At 38.4% G+C, this 15,468-nt stretch overlaps 1 protein-coding gene across 1 annotated transcript in view; it reads right to left on the bottom strand.

Annotated features, from left to right (window-relative positions):
* The window catches only part of LRRC2 (leucine rich repeat containing 2), a 71,975-nt gene that overhangs the window by 10,992 nt on the left and 45,515 nt on the right, over positions 1 to 15,468 (bottom strand). The gene's annotated exons all lie outside the window — the stretch shown is intronic.

The following is a 15,468-nucleotide window of genomic DNA, read 5'->3' as shown; positions in this document are numbered from 1 at the left end:
TTTCCCTTCAGCATATGGTGTTGTTTGTATCTTCATCAGGGCAGAAACATTTCTCACTGAATGGATTGTGGCATCTTGGTAAGCTGTACTCAAGAAATGTAAGTGAAAGATAGCATTCACCGTGATTACATCATTCTGATTTTTCAATGCTAAAATCTTAAACCTTTTGTAGAGTTAATCCACCAACAGACACCCTAATCCTTATGCCAAACCATTTACTTGGAAGTTTGACATTATCCCCTTTCACTGTGCATCATTTCATCGTCCAAATAACTAAAGTTTAGTGTCTAGTAGAGTGAATACAGCTATGATAATCTTGGCATTAGAAGTTCATGGAAAGGGACTTTGCTTATTATTAGATTTTTTTGTATGCACAAATCTTTCATTAGCTCTACCAAAAAAAAAAAAAAAAAAAAAAAAAAAAAAAGAGGAAATCAATTTTATTCAATATTCACAAAATACACCAATATATGCAACCCATGCAGTGTTCCAAAATGTTACACAAGTATCAGGTATTGATCATTCACAGATGATTGAAGAATCACATAACACTAAGAGCAGGACTGTTGACATACAGTTGAAATCCTAAGAATATGGATTGTGCATTTAAGTCTAAGTATAGGAGTTTTTTGAAGCCAACAGAAGAGTCACATGTATGAAATTAAGTACTCAATTAATGATTTCCTGGGCTAAAGCCAAAACAAGTCTTCTGTCTCAAAAAATAAATGTGTGTTGATTACTTACATTAAATTTTCATAGCTTTGATGCTGCAGCTACACATAGTCTGCATATATTATTGAGCTTTGCCATAATTAAGTCATCTCATACTCAAATTTCCAAAACTTGTACATTAAGGACACACATCAGAAGGAAAAACTAGGCTCTACCAAAACTCACAGATTTTTCATCAACTTAAATAGGTCCAGTAGCTCCCTTTGGGTGTGTACTCTTCAAATGTTTCAATTAAAACCATTAGAAGAGGAAGAATAGCAATGTCAGTAGCATAGGGACCTTAACTGACCTATCCAGCATGTTTGGAGACATAGTTTTTTTCTTTCTAGTTCTGAACCTATCAAAAGACAGTTTAAAGATATATTCTATTCCTTCACCAAGAGATTATCAATATTGCTTACATTCACAACAGAATAGAGACAAAGCCAAAAACATATTTTCATTCCTGCTTCAAGGTACATAGCAATTGAAGAAATACTATTCAGATGGTACCATCTTAATTATGATTTAAGCAGGTACAACAATTCTGGTTTGCCATGACAACACAATGCACCCTATGAAGTTACCCTTCTGGTTCAAAAACTGAGTATGCTCACTTGAGCTTATTCTGAAACCCAGAATAAATCACTGTTTTCCAAAATGGGGTGTGAGAAAAACACCCAAAAGATACGGAAATTTTATTCTGTAACACCTTAAAAAGTATATTATAAATAAAGATGACAGTTCAAATAAAGAATTACAATACATTGGCTATTTTGTTTAATATTGATAAAATAGTGACCATTCACTTCAAAGGAAAAGGTTATCAAGGGATGTTTGAAGAGGTACAGTAATTTCACGAATACAAGCAGCACTGAGTATAAGCCACATCTCTGGGTGTGGGCAAATATTTCGTCCTTTGTCCATGAATAAGCCGCACCTGAGTATAAGCAGCTCTGTTGTTCGCAGTGAGGACCTGCGTGCAACAAAGTTGCCAATTAGCAACAGAACGGCGGCAGGGCGGGGTTTACTGGCTCAGCTCGGACTGTGCAGGCTCGGCCCACTCAGGGCTGCCGACGGGGCCACGTGGCCGAGCCCGGTGCTGCCACTCGGTGGGGCCACTCGGGGCCAGCCACCGCTGCCACTGGGCTCGGTCACCATGGCCCGGCGCTGTCCCGCGGTGGCAGGCAGGGATGGAGCCACCCCCGCCCCCGAGGCGGCGGGTGGGGACAGAGCACCCCGCCGCCTCCCTGAGCCGCGGCAATGGCGGCGCGGGGCCCCTGCCTTCCTCCCGGGCCACAGCAGTGGTGGCACGGGGCCCCCCCGTCTCTCCCCCGGGCTGCGGCAGAGGAGGGAAGGAGAGAGCCCTCCCTCCTCTCTCCCTGCCCCCTGTGCTGCCTGCAGGGAGCCAGGCTGCACCTGCGGTGCAACAGAGTAACTATTTGTAACAATCGCAAAATGCCAGCTTTGCCGCTGCTCGGCTCGGTACTCTGGCTGGCACTTCTGAGGTTGTAAATGTCAGAAAATTATTCATATATTAGCCGCTCCTGAGTATTAACCGCATTTCCGGTTTGGGAGTAAAATCTTAGTCAAAATGGTGCGGCTTGTATTCGTGAAATTACTGTAATATCAGCAGAAGAGAAAAAAGTAATGATGCAATACTGACAGATGCAAAATAAATAATTAGGAAAATCGAGTGAAAAATCATAGAAATAAAAGTAAGAGTGTGGTTCTATAGTTCTAATTTGTTGCAATCACCCCATTTTGGTGATTGATGATGAAATTATTTCACCTTAGCTGGGTGAAATAATAGTTAGTTTAATAATAGTTAGTTTAGCTGGGTCTGGGAGCTACAACAACCTGTGTTCTACACCAGATCAAGCAGAGATAGCCTGATAAGTTTGGAAAAAAATATTTTAATGAAATGTCAGCCAGAAATCAGCCATACACAATATTCCTGCCAGGTGTGGTGCTGAGAACTACAGTAGCTGTGAATAATTGTATACCAGCAGAAGAACCCTGTAACTTGGATCTGGTTTCATCTCTTCTTTAAGCAAGAGTTTCATGAAGAATATCCCCAGATTTGTGAAATTCACAATGGACATAAAACTTCTTTGCACACTGTGACATATCTGGTCTGGAATTGCACCATATGTAGTCCAGTATATTCTTGTAAAATATCCATTGTAAAAATTGTTTGTCTTTTAACTCCACAGGCAACATGCGTATGACACTGATAGTACACAAACCTACAACTGAGCACACTGTCCACAGTTTAACACAACAGTTCACTGTTTTGTGTGGTTTGACAGGATTACAGCAAATTTTCTCTCCCTCCTCTTTCTTCCTTTCTTATAGTGCTGCTAGACACACATGGGCTTTATGTACTTTCTTTCAGGCAGTGACAGACCTAACAGGAAAATTTTTGACTATATCTCTTCCCAAAGGATTCTGTTCTCCCTATTTTATAACAGTATTTCTAGGAATTTTTATGTCTTGCTCTGACACAAACATGCAAAAACCAAATTGAAAATAAAGCTAATATTAGTAAAACAATCAGATATGCAAGAGGTCATTTCCTGACTTGGACAAGAAAGCTAAAGTATGGCGCATATGTTGTGTGTACAGTGATAGCTATAAAAATTTGACTAGTTTCTAAGAACCTGGTGCAATTAAGAGCATGAGGTTGTGAATTCTTACAGTTCTTAGTGCTTGATTGCTATTTTGCAGTACTCCATCCTATTTGTCACCAAGTATCCTTAGGATATCCAGTGTTTATGTTGTTCTTATGAGGTGTCTGATAAATATAAAATGAATATCTATTAATACGCATACTTTAGTAAGCTTGCAATGAAGCTGGACATTCAAGATGCATTTTAGAGGTAGAATTCCCCTAATGTGAAATTTGCAGAGACGTGGCACAGGTTCTGGAGAGCAGCCCTCTTGTAATTCCACTCAGACACGTAATATTTGGTGAAGATGATAACATAGCAAGCCTACAAACATCATCTGCTTTTTACAGGAAAGTCTGGAAATTATCTTTTCCTTGGGATTTTCCGTTGGTTATTTGATTGGCTGATTAGGTTTTTTTGCATTATACACTAATGAAGCATCTGACTGCATAGAATATATCTAGCCAAGTCTTCAGTGTAGCCGAGAGGCTCTTGTATATCTGGGAAGCTGCTAAATTATATCAAGACCTCTTCCATTGGCTCAGAGTACCTCAGGAAGATATAGGCATAAATGTAGCAGAAGACATGTTCCATAAGCTCCTTCGATTGCTAAATACTGCCCTGTGTCTCTTAGACAACAAGGAAAAAATGGCTAACAAAATCAGTCATCTGGCCTGTCCCAGCATAGCTCTTCAGAGGATAAATTGTGTAGAATTAGGTTTCATGGTACTGAAACAGTCTAAGTTCTGATACATTTTATGCTTTTATTTCTATGCCCTGCAACAATATAAGTAGCTTACAAAAGATGTTTTACTACTCAATTCCCTTCAGATTGCATCCAAGCTACTTATCTTTGTTTAGCTACATATTGCTGCTAGAGGCATATATAGCATCAGTAATTTTTTAATAATAAAAAACTTTGACGTATTTGTGTACATCATGTGCAATATTAGATAATATTTACTGTTGCCATGACATTTTACAAATACCTATATAATGCTTTGTGCATATAAAAACATGAATATAACAAAAGTATGAGTGTTGAGAAAATACATAGTAGCAACACTTATTATTGACAGCATGCATCTGAAGCTGTCAAGATTTTCACAACTGCAAATAAAACCTAATACCGAGAAGCACAAGCTAATGCAAGAACATTTTTTAAACTGATTGAAACCTGGGAAAAGATGCAAAAATGAAAAAAAGTAACTTTGTGAAAGTCTTGTGCTCACTATGCATTAGTGATCAAAAAAGTGAAGAAATAGTTGGGATATATATGTGATGTGATAGACCGTAATTAATCCCAAATTACTTCCCACTAAGCAAAACAACATTACACACAAAACACCATAATTCGCAATTTTTCTCTAGGTAAATTATAGTGGAGATGAAAGACAATAACAGAATGGAAATACTTTGGTTTTGGTTTTGGTTTTTTAATTTTTGATTTACAGTGGTTCTGGAAGACCTAGATCAAGATTAGGAAAAACTGTAAAGGTTAAAACAATTGAGTGAGAATTTGGTAATTCATGATGTATTTTTCCTTCGCAATGTTCCTCACAAGTGCAACATAACCAAAATGCATTGCATCTCTGGATAAAATGAAACCTCCACACAATTAGATTCTAGAATTTGCAATGACAATATGCTTTTTAATAACTTTGCAGAATTCTGAAGAAACTGATACTTACACAAATAATGAAAACCTCTATTTTTATGCCACAGTCCAAAGAAGCACATTTCAAATTTTTTCAACCTCAGAATACAGCAAAAACGCCTCACCAATGTAGAATATTCTACATTCTACAAGAATGTAGAGTACTGCTGTTTATTGAGATTTCAAATGTCAAAACATCTAAAAGTTTAAATTTTTGTACTTTAGGGTTTATTACTGTAGTGTTATCATCACTACAAGAGCACGAAAAAAGTGCAAATAAATCTGTGATGCAATGCTCTAAAAAACATATGGTATAAGTTCTCTATTGTGTTATTTCAATACCATTAATAGTCACTACAAGCAAATGGGAAAACGTGAACAGAAACACAGTGACAGTAAGCCACTTACCAAGGTAAAAAAGTACAGCATAGAAAGTATAACACAGGTTTCCTGATTTCTAGTCTTGAGATGCTGAGGAGCACTCCAGGTATGTAATATAACAAGTATATCAAAACTTTAGTTATGGCAATGAAATTAATTGAGATTTAAGATTACGTATGTTTTTAGAACCTCCTCATTTCTTCCCTTTTTTTGAAAAATGCAGTCCAACGTTCTACAGTTCTGAAGCATTGCATTAGGTCCTCTAATCTCAATAACACTTTTGTTGCCTCAAACCACTATTTCAAAGAGCATTTTATATCTGAGAATGAAAAATATTTCAGCTATAATAAAGACAATTTGAAGTAGCCTGGCCTCTCCTTAAAACATCTCTCTTCCCTGAAAGGAGTGTATTCAAAGGGAAACCATAATGGTAGAAAAGAACAGCAAATTATGAAATGCTGATGCCCATATGTGATCCAGAAACTTGTAGCCCCTCTGCTACCACTGCCACACCCTTCAGACATAACTTTCAACTGACCAACACTGTATTTGAAGATGAAATGAAATAACAGCCTCAAGACTACATGGCAGCCAGCATATGACATGACTGAAGCCAGCAGCCAGCAGCAGCTAGCCCTCAGCAGCAGTCTATGGTGCATAAACCCCCCAGTCATGTAGCCACATAATCGTGTATCATGTAACCAGACACAGTCAGGGGAAGTTCTGTCACATAGCCATACGCATTCTTCGCACAAACTCACACAGGCAAGCACTGGTCACACATATACCCAATATCCACAGTGCGCATGTAAACTGGCACATGGGATCTCAAATTTTGTATCAAGATTACCAGTACCACCTTGCAGTCCAGAAAGTAACAGTTTGATGTGGCTACAGTTATGTAGGCAATGGGGCATATAATAAAACACATGTCAATTAAAAACAGATACAGAGAAAAAAAAAAGAAGCTTGATATTGTAAAGTTAAAGCAAGAGAAGCCTGGAAATCTTGTTCGTACAAAGCTGTGCTTTAACCTTTCCATGACGTCTATATTTGCATTTATTATTCATAAGATTAAACATCTCCTTCTAAACCCTATCACTAGTGAATGGCTCTATGACAAATCAAAATAATGAATTTGATGGATAGCCTAAATAGCACGTGAAGAAATGTCTCCATTTTTTTGTATTTATTCTGCACTTTCCAGACATTAATTCTTAACCTGAACTCATCCTGCTTTGTATTGCAGTTTAGAATGACAGAAGTCTAGGCTGGTGAGCTTGCATCTTTTCAATAAGTAAAGCATGAACCACTGGGACATATCTTTTTTTTAATTCCCTCCCAAATTCAACATCTTTTCCACTTCACCTTGGGTATAATTCTATGTTCTCTTGTCCAGGACTAGTAAGGAAGTGGTTTTACCTGCGTTCTAGATGAGATTAAAAAATCCTGGGATTATGTCTACTTTCAACTGATCAGGCTATCTCCATCTTTGTATCTTTCCCACTGATCAATGATGATGAATAAAAATTACAGTCAGCATTACCAAGTGTTCTTACAGCTGTGAAGAGTTGATCAATTATGTAACCTGTAATTAGTTATCAGCTGATAGAAATATATTCAGTAATAAATTAAACACATTAATTTCAATTATGCTCCCAACTTTATTCTTCTTAAGGAATAAATAATACCTCTCATTATCTGCACTTTACGGAAAAATAAATGGCATACTTTTCTCTCTCTTCAACTCTGTTTTGATTCTCATCAATTCATGTATGTTGGCACCAAAGACATTTTTCTGCAAGACAAAACATGCAAGTCTGATGTGCTATGTATTTGTTCTGCTCTCTGCTTCTATTCAGTAGCTGTATAAAATCTGCCTCAGATTATCTAACAGACGAATGGAGGATATATTAGTAGAATTTTGAAAGCCTATTTTGGTTTCAAAGAGAGAGCAGATCTGGAACAGAACCAAATACTCTTTCCTACCACTGAATTCTTTTGCAGTTATATTCATGCTTTTTGTAATGATATAGCCATACTTTAATGTTCACATTATGCCCCTTTGCTCATTGTTAAATCTTCCCTTATGCTGTAAAACTACTTGTCTGTCATTCCCTATTACAAAAACATTTTAGACTGTGAAAGGTGATATTATTTTTACTGAACCGATGTGAAAGGTAAAGAAAAGGTCATTGGCACCACAGCATGGAGGTAAGCATGGGTCAGATCTCCAGTGAAGTGGACTGTTAATATTAGCTGCTGACTTATTCTGATAGTGACATGGTTTTAAAATGATGTTATATTAATTAGAAGGCTTTGGAAGCACAGTGTCAAGAGTGGGATCAACTGACACATTTTCCCATGCCTAACTGCATAATCTTATTTCCTAACATAGATCCATGTCCTTCTTTAGCCCCTCAACTATTAAAACATTTATGAGAACTCCTGCAGCAGTAAGGCCTCTGAGAATCTCTTCTGACACCTAACACCTTTGCACCTGCTTTTCTGGGTTTCACACCCCTCTTGCTAGTGTTTGATATTGCATCTTATACCAGTTCCATAACACAGCTGTTCTATTGCATGGATTGACACTTTCACCAACTGCATGGGAAAACAACTTACCATGAGCTTTAAGCAAACTGAAAGGGAATATAAGCCCTGAAAAAAGAAGGATAAGATTAAATCCTGTCTAATGGAGATGCAACCAAGCCAAGAAATTGGAAGACCACTTCTGAAACTGAAAAAAGTATGTACAGAAATGTTGGCCCAATAACAGTCAATTGGACTCTTCCTAGTGATTTAAAATTAAAAATCTACCAGAGTTTGGCTTCCCAGTATCAAGTTAATCCCATTATCACAGCAGTCCTCTCTGCTTTGTGGTCCTGAAAAAACACCCACAAATAAAATTCCATTTTTAACAAGCATGATACGTAGCTCCTTTGCAACCTGTGAAAAATCTTTCAGGAGGAAAGATTCAACAGATTCTTTATAGTCCCATATAATAAGACAGGAAGGACCTACAGATGAGTTCTTCCAGTGCTTTATTGGATAGTGAAACCCCTGGGAAGTTAATCTCCTGCACATTTGATTGCATTTTTATTTATAATTGTCACATGCATTAAAAAAATAAATACAAATAGCAATGAAATGAGACAGGTTTGGAAGCATATGGATTTGAAGAATAATGTGCTGGTAAAGCAACCTAATATTTTACATTTCTGTAGAGATGGCTGGTGTCCCACCTATCAGGGAATGGCTTTGAGATGTGTCAGTCACCGATCACAAAGACAACAAGTTACATGAAAATGCCCAGTGGGGACTTATTTGAAGCCTCCACACACACATAGAGCTTGTGCCTCTGTTCTTCCTACTAAATGTGTGGCTTTGATGAAGAGGACTGGACAGACAAACAAAAAGGACAAAAGAGACTGAAAGTTTTCCAGTTGTTGAAGCTCAGTTTTAAAATATCAATTGGAATCATACTAATGTATAAAAGGATATTCATGTCTGTCTGGATACTGTTGTGTTTGAAAACCATAGGTGACTAATGTTAGTGGCTAATTAATCCCTAATCATGTCAGGGGGTGGTTTTAGGGTCACACCTGTTAGCATTATGAAACAATTTAAGAGACAACTGTCTATAATTATATTTTTCAGGTAAGCAAAGCAGAGAAATAGCACCAGTTATAACCCCTGTGACCATAGAAAGCTTTTCCAGAGGGGATGCATTCCTGGACGTGTAGGTCATCAATGCAAGTAAGCTAATCAGTGACACATATTAGAAGCAGCCTAGGCTGCAGTTATCATACACTGATGGAATTCACAGTCCTGAGGGATATGAGTCAGTCAAAGAGTAAAGTCAGGACCCAGAGCTTTAGGAAAGCAAATTTCCAGCTCTTCAAGGGCTTAGTCAATAGCAATCCCTTGGGAAACTTATGTCAGGGACAAGGGTGAAAAACAGAGCTGGCAGATATTTAAGGATGCCTTCCACAGTGCGCAAGATCTTTTTATCCCCAGGCATAAATGATCAGGCAAGGATGACAAGGGACTGGAATGGCTAAGTAGGGACCTGCTGGTCAAACTAAAGGGAAAGAGAAAATGCATAGCAGAAGAAGGGACAGGTAATATGAGAAGACTATGGGAACACAGTCCATTTGTACAGGAATGGAGCGAGGAAGGCCAAGGTGAAGCTATAAGTGTATCTCTGCATCCCTGTGGACCTCCATGGGCTTCTGGGGAACAGTTGGCTCACCATAGTCTGCATCAGGGGCTGCAGCAGAACCTCAGCTCTGGCATCTGGAGCATCTCCTCCTCCTCCTTCTCCACTGACCTTGGTGTCTGCAGAGTTGTTCCTCTCACATGTCTTCACCCCACGCTTCTCTGGTTACAACTACACCTGCATATTAACTTCTATTTCATTCTTAAATATAACAGAAGCATTACCACCATTTCTGCTCAGCCCAGCCTTGGCACTGACTCTCCTGGACTTGGAGAAAGCTTCTAGCAGCTTCTGATAGGATTCACCCCTATAGCGCTCACACTACCAAAACCTGGCCACACAAACCCAGTACAGTGTGCTAAGGTACACAGAAGGCTGGGAGGTTATTCAGGACAGCCAGCAGATCTTCCCCAAGGAAATGTTCTGCCTGCTCAGCCTAGTGGCGTTCTACAGTGGAATGACTCCATCAACAGATAAGGAAAGAGTTATCTGTAATAATCTGTATGAATTTCTGTAAAGCCTTTAACACAGTTCCCCAAAGCATATTTCATACTGTGGTGGACAGACAGGGATTTAATGGCTGGAGTGGTCGGTGAATGAGGAATTGGCTGAGTGGCGTTATCGCCGGCATACTGGTCAATGTCTCCATATTTGGATGGAAGTTGGTGAGAAGTGGTGTGCCTCAGGGGTCTGTATTAGAACAGTGCTCTTCAATTTCTTCAACAATGATGTAAGCAGTGAGAGCTGATCTTTTTGAATGACTTGGGTAGTGTGATGTGATGTGACGCAATATGACGTCGTCCAGAGGGACCTGGACTGGTTCAGGAACTAGGGTCCATTTAAGCATCATGAGATTTAATAAGACCAAGTGCAAGTTGCTGCACATGGGCCAGTACCAGCCTAGGCTGTGGAATGAACAGATGGAGAGCAGCCCTGTGAGAAGGACTTGGGGGTGCTGTGGGTGAGAGGCTGGACATGACCCAGCCATGGGCACTCCCAGCCCAGAAAGCCAAACGTGTCCTGGGCTGCATCCAAGGCAGTGTGGGCAGCAGGGGAGCGAGGGGATTCTGCCCCTCTGCTCTGCTCTGTGAGACCCCAGCAGGAACCCTGCATCCAGCTCTGGGGTCCCAGCATAGGAAGGATGTGTGGAAATGTCAGAGTGAGTCCAGAGGAGAGCAACAGAAATTGTCAGGGTAATGGAAGACCTGCTCTGTGAGGGCAGGGGTTGTTAAACCTAGAAAAGAAAAGGTTTCAGAGGAAACCTCACTGTGACCTTTCAGTTCTTAAAGTGGGCTTCCAATAAAGATGGAGACAGTTTTTAATATCATGATAAGACAAGGGGTAATGTTTTTAAACTAAAAGAGTTCAGATTTAGACGATATAAGGAAAACATTTTCAATAATGATGGTGGTGGAACACTGGTGAATGTTCCCCAGAGAGGCAGTAGATATCCTATTCCTGGAAACATCCTAATTCAGATTGGATGGGGCCTTGAGAAACATGTTCTAGCTAAAGAAGTTCCTGCCCATGGCAGGTGGTTGCACCAGATGAATTTTACGGATCCTTTCCAGCCCAAACTATTCTGTGGTTCTATGGTTTTGAAAGATCTTCATGTCTGTGCTTGCTTACATAAGGATGTAGCTGAAACTGTGCATCAGAAATACAAAACAAGATTTAATTTGATCTTTTGAAATCACAGTGTGTTAAAGCAGCCATGAAGCATAACCTTCTAATTTCTCTGAATTTCAAAGATTAGTTTTTACAGGATTGACATGAAAATTTAGGCATTCATAGATACTCACTCTGCTTGAAAAATTATTCATATACTTTAACAGTCTCTAATTCCTTCACTTTGTGCTACCCAGATGATACAGAAAAAATTCTGATCACTTACTGGGACTGCTCAGACGTAGTATTGAACACTGTTCAAGGCACTACAACTTTGGAAAAAAAAAACCTTTTAAATTTGTTTTCTGTATGAGAACACCTACTGCAAGCATTTCCGTCTTGTTCCTGGTGCTGTGGAATGACTTGCCTGTCCTGTGATTGACGGCATGTGCAGCACCAGATGGTATGGATGGAGGAAATTAGAACTCCTTCATATTCCCTCTCTTCTCATTGAAGTTCCTTTGGGTCACATAGGTACTGTTGGCTGCAGCAACATTATTGGCAGAAAAAAAGAGAAATCCTCAACAAAGCTCTCTCTTTGAAATATCATGCACAGAAAACTCTAATTGTGTGATTCAGTAAATAACTGTAGCAATTAATGCTTTCTGAAAAAACACACCTGGAAATAAGGTCAGTACTGTTTTTCTACAAACTTTTATCAGAAAATATATTATTTATAATACAGAATTTTTTCCTGGAAGGATAAAATTTATTGCATAACCTGTATGATGATGATAGTGAACAAAGCTCTATCCAACAGCTAAAATACAAATACCAGTTTCAAACTAGTTCTTAAATTCGCACACAAAATATACAAGAAATTTGGAAATAAATCCATCCATCTCCTTTCTCCTGTAACTACTAATATATAGTATCCAGTGTAATCACACTATGGTAAGAGAGGGACTGGATAAGGTACAGGGCATGCCTCTCCAAGCATCTTAGCTAGAAGAACAAAGTCCTAGGAATCTTACATGTGTCGTATCAGGCAAGCCTCAGAGTTTACCTTCCTCTGCTAAATTTGGCTAATGAGGTCTAGAAGTATCTGGTACAAGCTGACTACATAAACATAACGTCATGTAGGTTGACTTTTCTTATATATATATTTACATTTTATTTCAATTAGTATTTTCAATCATGTTCAGAGCAAGACATTATTACTTTGCAAGCATGGTTAATATAGATTTGAACTCCCCTGCAGATCCATAAACTTTCTCTGCCAAATTTTTCTTTCAATTGATACTAATCAAATATTGATCTTAAATGTAACTTTTTAATATCTATAAATGTTAGACATCCAACAACAGAGTAAATTTTTAAAAATTGATAACTAGACATTGAAACAGATTGCTCTTCCTTAGACATAATATAGAATGGTATGAAACCCTAAGTTTTGAAAAAGTAAAAGGTAAGAGCACACAACCTCAATTTTTTTTTCATGTAGCATCGGATTACCTCATTTTAAGATTTAGTGAGATATATTATAGAGTGCTGAAAGTAGCCTTTACAAACAGAGAAAGAGCTTTCTGCTAGAAATGAACAGACAAGTGAGAAATGTGCTTTCCTCCTGATGCTGTGGCACAAGGCACGTCCCTCAAGGCACAGTTCCAAAGCTCACCCAAATAGAAATACTGAAAAAGTCCAGGCACTTGGACATACATGTTCCTAATAGGCCGATCCAGCTACTCCATGAGGCACATTAAGACAAGAATAATGTTGTGGTTTCAGATGGGGTGTCTCTCTGGCCATTACTCTATGGAAAAAAAAAAAACCTAAGGCAAAATTAGACTTTAATAATAATACTTCAATAATTACTAGGCTGCAGTTGGCCTTTATTACTTTTTGCTGGTTTTACACAGAAGCATACTGATGCCATTCTCACACACTCTTTTAATCCTCCCAGAAGAAACTTTTAAGGATTTGAAAGTCAAATAAAAATTTATCATCCTAACAGAAGATAAACAGGAAACATTTTTATCAAGACTCTATGTTATTTTTTCTACTAGTTGCCAAGTTTTCTCTTTCTTCCTAATGTTGTAAATAGAAGCCATTCTCCTACCAAAACATATTTGCACATATTTGTTTGTTTATAATCTCCAATTCCTAGAGAAATGCAACCAACCTTATGAACATTTCACTGGATTAATAGATGTTAGCAATGACCGTACTAGACAATAAATGATATCATCTAACTTGTGGTCATAAATACTTGTATTTCTTGTCCATGACAAGGTGCTGGTAGTGTGGGGAGTTCAGGGGAAGACACTCTGCAGGAAGACACCAGAGGCTGCCCCAAATGAATGCCAACAATTCCAGATGCCTCCAATGGACCAAGCACAGGACACAGCAATGCCCCTCAGCAAAGTATGTGGTGCCACTCTAAAAGCTGATTTAAGAAAGAGGAAAGAAATCCACTAGAGAAAGGGGGAAAATAAAAAAGAGTGAGAAAGAAGAGAGGGACTATTGAGTCAAAGCAGTAGGAGGCAGAGGTGCTGCATGGTGGAGTAGATCTCCACACTACAGCACATGGAAGACTCATGCTGCTGCAGATGGATATTCCTGAAAAAGTTCAACCCATGAGGACCCCATACAAGGGGAGAACAAAAGTATGAGGATGAAGCAGCTATAAACCACTGTGCACTGGATGTAACTTCCGTTGCCACTCTGCACTACTAGGGATGGAATCTGAAATAAAGTTGACCTTGGGAGAGAGGGGAGGAAATATTTTGTTTTAATATCTTTGTTTCTTACTACTGAAATATATATTGAAAATATTAAATTAATCTTCCCAAAGTAGAGTATGTTTTGCCTATAAAAGTAAATGAGAAACAATATCCCTGTCTTTTATTTTGAACCATGAGATTTCTCAAATTGCTTTCTCCCCATGTCAGAAGAGGGAGATGAAGTCATCTGGCAGGTAGGCATTTGGCTATTATCCAAAGCTAGCCCTGCACTGTCTTTCTGTTTTCCTTTTTTAGACTGTTTCGACTAATTCAATATTTTAATTCATTAAATAGTTACCTGCTAATCACTACAACTATTTGTCTGAGACAAATATTAGACATCTATTGTGTTGGCAAGGATACTGATGCAATAGCTCTGAATAACATGAGCCATAGTATGCCAAAGCCCAAACACTTTCAGCATTTCACATCATTCAACCAAAGTGTTTCTTTAATTGTATGCTCAGCTTCCAAAGCTGCCCTTGAAATGTTGATTCTGAGAAACTGAGTTGATATTCTAAATCATAACAGTTTGTGTAGCCCACCTCCCAGATCACTACAAATATAAATTGAGTTTCAGCCTTCAGAGAAACACAATAGACAAGGTCAGTATTTTTCTTCTTGACCTTTTGTACCCTACTAACATGATGTTGCTTGCAGTTTTCACTGTTCTATAAAGTTATTTGCACAACTCCATTTTTTTCCATAGGTTTTAAGTGAACCGTTAGGCCCTAACCTAACTCAGTTTTGTGGTTTTCAGTCTTATTGAAGAGGAGACCTTTGGAAACAATATTTTTGAGTTCTGCAAAAGAAATATCAGTCTTTCAGGCTCAACCCTGGAAAGACTTACATGCACAGGCAAGTTTACATGCAAAGGGTACCCATAATGCATAAACATGGGTAAATCTTTGCACCACAAGACCTCTGTAAGCAACTGGGAAAATACTCAGTTTATTTTAAAACAGCAATAACTGGGGGTAAATTTTCCATCCACATGTTTGAATATACTCACTAGTCTAAGTATTTAATTATTTTGCCTATCCAGGACATATGATTTTTCTATTCCATTTTGATTCCTTTTTACTAGTTAAATTCTATCTATTTCATTCACTGCTTTTCCTATCCAAAGAAGTGGAGGCAAGAGAAGGAAGACCTGCACTGCTTATTCTGCTGCTAGCATTTCTTTTCCACATCCATTTACAGTGGGAAGGTTCACTCTTTGTTTCCATTTCATTCACACAAATTTTAGCAATTCTTTTCAGATAAACTACTTTACTATGAAAAGTCAGGGGAGAAAATTAATTACTATTACTTTCCTCCAAAGTGAACATAAGCAGGGGCTAAATCAGATCTCACATAAGTTTAATCCACTCCAACATTGCCTGTGAATCACCAGTAACAGATGTTTAGAGAAAAAGCAGGAATCAGTAAAGA

This window comes from Catharus ustulatus, chromosome Z (genome assembly GCF_009819885.2).
Source record: "Catharus ustulatus isolate bCatUst1 chromosome Z, bCatUst1.pri.v2, whole genome shotgun sequence".
In the NCBI taxonomy this organism is placed as follows: Eukaryota; Metazoa; Chordata; class Aves; order Passeriformes; family Turdidae; genus Catharus; species Catharus ustulatus.
The sequence above is the reverse complement of the archived record's forward strand: the minus strand, read 5'-3'. Positions and strand labels throughout refer to the sequence as shown.